This window comes from Belonocnema kinseyi, chromosome 1 (genome assembly GCF_010883055.1).
Source record: "Belonocnema kinseyi isolate 2016_QV_RU_SX_M_011 chromosome 1, B_treatae_v1, whole genome shotgun sequence".
Lineage (NCBI taxonomy): Eukaryota > Metazoa > Arthropoda > Insecta > Hymenoptera > Cynipidae > Belonocnema > Belonocnema kinseyi.
In genome coordinates this window covers 113853670-113861703 of record NC_046657.1, presented here as the reverse complement: position 1 = coordinate 113861703, position 8034 = coordinate 113853670, and positions in this window count along the sequence as shown.

Here is an 8034-nt window from a genome sequence, read left to right as displayed (position 1 = left end):
TAGTAGCAAAACTTATCTAATCCTTTATAGTTTCTTGCAATACAACAATCTTGAGTTTAAAAATAAGTTTGGTTTAACATTCTTAAAAATATTGAGTTTTAAATATTAAAAATGTTCAATTTTGAATATTATAAATAATTTGGTTTCCAATGCCTAATCATAAAATGTTTCAATTTTAAAGTTGTCAAATTATTAATAGTATAGTATTAGATTCATTTAGGTGTTATTAGGTACAAAATTGAATTGAATACGTGCTTAGTTCATCGCAACAAGTGGTATTCCTTCCACGAGCACAGACATTTTTTTATATTTTCTACTTCATGAAACATTGTGATTAAAGGTCACATATTTCTGTAATTTTGTAACAAATTTTTCATTAAATATTTGAAAAAGTATATTTTTTGTCTTTATATCCTAGTTGTCATTCCCATAATTTCATGAAATCGTATGTAACCGTATGGACGTTTTTCGACATTTTAGCATATAAAAGAATAAAAGTTTAATTTTTAATTTACGAATTTTTTAAAACTTTTGAGTTTGAAATGCAAAAATTTAGAAATTATTAAGTTTAATGGTAATCAGTTTTGAAGTCTTAATTTTCAATTACTATTTTTTAAGTCTACATTTTACTAATTCAAATTAAATCAAAACAAGATTTAAAATATACGTTTTTCATACCTAAATCTCACATGACATAATTTTAAACTAAACAAAGTTATAGGCTTTTGAAGTTTGTCTTAAATGTTTTATTTGAATATTTAGAAAGCCCAGTGATCAGAAGAATTCCACTTCGATTGTTTTAATTTTAAATTTAGTCTTGAATACGTAAAATAACAAAAATTTCAGTTTCTAAAACTTAAGCTTTGGATTTTATCGACTGGTGTAAAATTTCTTTTTTCTTTCTTTTTATTATAAGATGAATTCATGTGTTCATAATTGTGAATAATTAAAAATTGAACCCACTTTCTGACAAAAATATTTTATTTCTAATATTAATTTTTTATTCTTCTTTATTTTGTCTATTCAATTTTATGTAAAACAATTTGTTCGTTATGTAATAACGAAAATCATAAACAACGCAAATTTCAATTTAATTGAATTTTATATGTTATAATTTTCAAAATTCGCAATTTTATTGTTTTTAGTTCTTATGTTTTGGTATTTTTCGATTTTTGAAATTTTGTCCAAGCTTATTTGCTTTCCTGATTCTAATAAAAATATTTTTAATATATAAGAATATATATTTTTTTGGGTTCGATTGTTTCAGTGTTTCGTGTTTTAATCCCAACCTTTTATTTTGTTTTGTAGGATTTATTGGCTGTTTTTGTAATTATTTTTAATTTCTCTTTTAGCTCGAGATCTCTTTTCGGGATTATGTGCCGGCCCCATTACGGATTGATGTTTTCCGTCCATGGGACCGGGACTATTCTTCCTGTCCATCGTCTGCTCGGCCCTTGTTTGAACAAACTAGTTTGTTCCAGAAATATATTTATTTGTTGAAATTCGAACGTTTCGACGTTCGCGGATATTGGGCGTTGGTAAGTGCCCTTCATTCCTATTTTGTTTATAATTTTATTTTATTTTTTATTTTTATTATATAAGTATTAATTTTCAGAGTGGATTCGTTCATCTGAGTTCCATCGATCCTGGTTATAACCACCCCAGACGTATCTGGCGGGGTCAGGATAGGACGGCAGACGTGCCCTTTTTTTTATTGTTTTTTTAGTGACTTCAACTCTTTGCCGAAGATGCCGGGCCGTTTTGGATATGCTCCTCAGGATGTTGGTTTGTCCTTAATTTTTATGACGGCGTGAGATGTACAGTCGCGGAAAGGAAGACTTAAGATGCATGCTTTTGTTCATGTGCATAACCTTTCTTGTCACGATATCAAGGGATCTGAGCTTCTCCTTTGTCCATGGAACTACTCCAAATGAATAGAGTACTACCGGGCAGCAAGAATGTTAGTTGCAGATACTTTGTTCCTCGCCGACAGTTCGGAGGACCAAATCTGCCGGATGACACATTTGTATTTGCTTCGAAGAGTATCCTTTGTAGATGTCACATCCTAACTGCGGCTCCGTGGCACGCCCAGGTACGTATAAGTCTCTCCAGCGCAAAGGTGTCGTATAGAGCTTCTATCAACGAGCTCAGGATCTTCAGGGATGCCGTAAGATTTTCCTCACTTCAAATAAACCTTGATGCATTTGTCTAACCCAAATTCCATGCGAATTTCCTTAGAATATCGTTCGACAATCCCTAGAGCTAGATGTAGTTGCTCTTTGTTTTTAGCATAGATCTTAAGATCGTCCATGTAAAATATATGAGTGACCTTGTACTTTCGATCTGCAGGCTTGCCGCACCAGTATCCGTCGGAATGGTAAAGTGCTAGAGATAGTGGTAATAATGTAAGGCACAAGAGATGTGGGCTCATGGTGTCGATCTGAAAGACGCCTCTCTGAAATGTGAGATTGCTAGTTGTCACACGATTTTTTCCAGATAGGATAGTAAATCTGGTTTTCCAAAGCAGCATTAATCTATCTTTGCAATGAACGATTGGCGGATGAACCTTTAAGCTTTCCAAAAGACAGATGATAAGTCTATAGGAGGTCGAATCGAAAGCTTTCCGATAATCAATGCAGTCCATCGATAGGTCACGCTGGTAGAATGCTGCATTTTTGCAGACATATCTATTGATGAGCCGGTTCTCCCGGCATCCCGCTACGCCTTTCTTTGAGCCTCGTGGTTCATACATTTCTTGCCACACAGGTTCAATTGCCCGAACAATCCTATCATTTAGAATAGCTGTGAATATCTTATACAGTGTGTTCAGACAAGTGATGGGCTGGTAATTCTTCGGGTCAGCTAAGTTGTTTATTTTCGGCAGGAGTATTGTGTGCCCTTGCACCAACGTCTCCGGAATTGGCTCTTCCGACTTCAAATATGAGGTGAAAATACGGGCCAAATGCTGATGTGTTGAAGAAAACTTCTTCCACCAGAAGGTTTTGATTCAATCTGGTCCGGGTGCGGAATAGTTCTTCATCCCTCTTAATACTTTTTTCACCTCCTCGGTAGTGATGGGTAAGCATTCTTCATCAGGTGTTATGAGGGTATCACACAGCTCCTTGAAGCTATTTATAGTTTCTGAGTCTTCGTCCAGTCTATGCTGCACTTCATAGACTTCTCTCAAAAATACTTCGACCTCCTCTGGTTTAGGCGGGTGGTAGACAGTAACTGGAGGGTGTTGGAAGGGTTGAGATGGGTCAGAGAGAAACTGTTGATTTTCTCTGACCCACCTCTCCATCCGCTCTAGACTTCTCTGAGCTTCAGATAGGATCCATATTCTCTCAACAATATGCTGCCTGATGGTCAGTAGTTTTTTGGTTTTATGATCAACCGTTGGTTTTGTTTTACTGTTCCCATCGGCCAAACTTCTCGTTGCATTATACACACAATAATTGTTAGCCCAGAGGTCGGATTCTTTGAAAAAATGTCCACGAAGCTCGTCATCCATTTCAACCAGATCTTTAGGCTTGAGAGAAACCTTGGTGTTCCATCGCATTGAATCCATTTTGATTAGCTCCCCCAGATCTAGAGTGGTCGGCATTGTTGGCCGACCCATTGTCCGGAGTCCCGCGCGTTCTGTTGTTTTGAACCGCACTTACTACAACTATGTTTGGTGTTGTCATTGTTGTTCTCACGAGAAGCTAGGGAAAGGGGTTCGTCCATCCTTGTAGAGCCCCACATGCAAGGATAAGGCTGCGTACTCTAAGAGCTCGTCCGGTATCCCAAAGTCATCGTTCTAGATATCTCACCCAAGTGCTATTCAGCTTTCGGAACGTTCTTCACACCTCCGCTTGGGGGTGAATTCCTTCGGGACCACCTCTGGACAATTGTCCGCGACTGGCTATTTATTTTTGTAACCATATTCAGCAGAAAACCTTGGTACAGGGACCCGATATCCGCAGCCCAAGGACGCGTTCGGTGGCTTTGTCATAGGCTCTTCGGTTTGATTCTGGAGGTATCAAAATCGAACCGGATGGTTATATATATATATATTCAAGGTGAACTTTTTTAAAGCAAGTAATATTTTTATTAGGGATGTCTTGATAACATCCTACGGACGTCCTTAGGTTGTTATCAAGGACGTCCAGAGGACAACCTACGGACGTCCTCAAGATGTTATATAGGATGTCCTGAGGACAACTTACGGACGTCCTCAGAATGTTGTAAAGGAGCACGGTGTGTCTAAACGAACTTTAAATGGAGGTGACGAGATTATTGTATTGTTTTTGTGTAAAATCTGACATGGTCGGTTTTCATTAAATCTCCACGTTTTGAAACTCCGTGAGTCAAAAACAAACTATTTTTATGAAGGTGTCTCTCTGCTTGTCTGTCTGTAGTCTGTAGTATTCTATAGGCACGATAACTTTCGAAAGATTGATCAGATTGGATTCTGCTTCCGCACACTTTTTCAGGACCCAAAAAGAAAGAACGAGTTCGTTAACCTGCCGTTTTGTACAAAAACTCAATGGCTGAGCACATTTGCAAAATTGTAGAAACTTTTTTTTCCAGAGTTGAAAATTCTATTTACGGTTGTCCATAGTACTTTGAAACACGAACAATCTATCTCAAAGTATTTTTTTGATAAAAGCAAAATTATTAAAGAGACAGCATTTTGAAACTACCAAAAAACAAACGATAATTAACATTTTAAACTAAGCAATGCACGATATGAAAATAATCGGTAGAAAAAATGTTGCTTGTTTAAAGCCTTATAATATTATTCTGTTTCGACATTGAATTTCATACTCTCAATGGCTCACAATATGCTTACAATGTCGTAGGACATATAAAGACGTATTTAGGACGTCCTGTTGATGTCATGGTGCCTACAGGGAGGTCTTTCACTCTTAAGCGTGAAAAAATAATCATGTCTCTTATAGGTCTTTTTGGGGCGTCTTTAGGACCAGCCCTGCGGACATTTTTGGGACAACTTTAGGCCGGACATAGAATGTCTTTAGGACGTCCTAAAGTTGTCTTTATAACGACCCTGGGACTTATACGCCAATGTCCAAGAATGTCCCAGGACATTTAAAGACGTCCTAAAGACGTCTTTAGGATGTTTCGGTGACCACTGGAAAGCAAGAAGAAAAAGAAAAATGGTTTGGTGAATTGGAAAAATTTGAGTTTTAGACCGCTAATTCCTTTCGTAACTAATTTGTGTAAGAAATCACATATGAATTTTATCATTACATAAAAAATTGTTCCGTTGTTTAGAGATTCTATTTCTAAAATATAAGCAACTACTGAAAATTTCATACCAGAACTTGACTACACTGAGAGACCTTTTATTAGAAAAAATGAATTAGAATGTTGTATAATGTCATTTTAAAATAGAGAAAACCGAGGTTTTATTACACTTATTCGTATTACAGTGCCGATGTTTAATATTATCATAAGAGTATTTAAAACACGAAGACGACAAAGTAGTATTCTAAATACAAAATATTATGAATCTTCATTTCAAAAATTAACATTACCCTAATAGCACGAAACGTTCCAGGAACGTGCCTGTCCGCCGCTTAAGAAGGTTTTAGGAACGTTCCACTGGTACCTGTGGGGGATCTTTGATTATTGTTATTTCTAATAATAAATTATCTAGTAAAGCATAAGAGATAGGTGAAAATAGATGTCATTTTTGAATTTTGAGTACCGTATATACTACATTGTAATATGGTATCTATATCATAAACTGACATTAATTTTAACCTATCTGTTACGTTTTATCGGAAATTCATTGATAATAATAACAATAAGGATAACAGGGAACGTTCCATTGGAGCGTTCCGAACACTCCTGGAATGTTTTGTGCTACTACCCGGTAACAAGCGTTGAATTCAGAAAAATTAAGAATTTGTATTCCTATGAATACGCGATTTTTCCTCTGTCTAAAAACCCCCAACGGGAACAGGAAAAGCTCAAATCCTGTTCCTCTCAATCGACTTAGTAAAATTTAACGGAAGCATTTATTTAACCTATTTTTCATTAGTAAATCTTTTTATAACTTATAAATTCGAAAAACATTCAACTTTGCATTTATTTATATTCTAATAATTTATTTAAGCGTCTTAAAAAATGCAACAAAGAAATATATGCAAATTTGTGAAATTAAATAACTTTAACTCTAGAGAGGCAGAGTTGAATTGGTCAGAATTAAAATTTCAGAATTTACATTTCGCATGAAGGAATTAAAACAACTTATTAGACATATTTTGTGAACTTATTAGAAGGAATTAAGTAAAATCAAAAAATGACCACTTCTGAGGAATAAAGAATATCTCTGTGAGGTGCGTTACCGGTACAGTTAGAAGGAATTAAATATATTGAAAATACGTTCTCTTTGGGAGAATAGAAAACTGTGTGGCGGTCGCTATGGAAATAGAAGTGAATAAGTTTAGCAGGTATCTTTATCTTATTGTGGCATTTTAGACATATGGCAACATCGCTCCATCAAAATAATAGAATAATATTCACATTTGCGCTGAAATATGAAAATATTAATTTTTCTCTATTCTACGCTTATTACCGGGTAGGGTATGAAAAAATGGTTTTCTTTTTATTGAGTTTTCGAAAAATAATTTGAATAAGAAAAATAGTGAATATCATAATTTCAAAAACGTATTTTCGAAATTGATATTATCAATATGAAGCGGACGGAAACCGGAGACGCATATCAAACAATGTAATCATTATTATTGATTTTTCATATATTTTCGTTTGTAAATGCTTCTCAATTGTTTCCGCCATTTTCCGATCGAGCCAAAAAGTTGTGTTTACAACATTTGAAATAAAAGTTAACTCTTTCTACTTTCAATTCATTCATTTACCATGGGATTTAAAACACTAGGAATTCTTTCTCGCGCAATTTTTACACTACCCGGTAATAAGCGTAGAATAGAGAAAAAAGATTATTTTTAGATTTCAGTGCAAAAGTGAAGATTATTCTATTATTTTAAATGCGCGATTTTCCCATTTGTCTCAAATGCCTCAATAAGAATAAGATACCTCCTAAACTTATTCACTTCTATTTCCATAGCGACCACTACAGAGTTTTCTATTCTCCTAAAGAGAACGTGTTTTCAATATATTTAATTCCTTATAATTGTACCAGTAACGCACCTCACAGAGATATTTTTTATTCCTCAGAAGTGGTCATATTTTGATTTTATTTAATTCCTTCTAATAAGTTCAAAAAATATGTCTAATAAGTTGTTTTAATTTCTTCATGCGAAATGTAAATTCTGAAATTTTAATTCTCACCAATTCAACTCTGCCTCTCTAGAGTTAAAGTTATTTAATTTCACAAATTATGTTTATGAAATATCAAATTACTTTTATCAACACTATGCGTGCGATAGATATTCGATGCGTTCGTAACAGAAACAATAAGCATATAACTTAATGAAAATCTTGTACACTATACACTTGAAACCACACTTATTAGAAACTTTCTGTTTGATACAGCGATTTTTAATTTCAACATCCTTGCCTTTATTCACAAACTATTAATTGTTCAATTATTATTTATTTATATTTGACTCGCGTTCACATCGGCGTCCATATTTTTTTTAAGTGTGGTTGGCACGTCACGCTCGGGAAGTTTTGAACTATACGTAAGTGTGATTTGGCACATGTGTGCGCGCGTGCTTCTAGCAACATAAAAGTGTTCATTTTCAGTTTCACTGGTTTGGTCTCCTTATGTCTATTCTCAATGGGGACTCCGATACCGTGACATAAGTCGCAAATCGAATGAACCTCTTTTTGTAACGTAAGGAGATAGAAAGAGAGGTTCGTTGGATTTTTGAGTTCGAAACAGCATCGGAGTCCTACTGCAGAACCCTATTTATCCTGTCAAGTGAGTCAAGTTTCGTACTTGCGCAGTATAATACTTTATATTACCGCGCCTCTCGTGGAGTGCCCGATAAGCTTACAGTTCCCACGCCGGTCAACCCGATTAGTGCGACAGAAAATAAG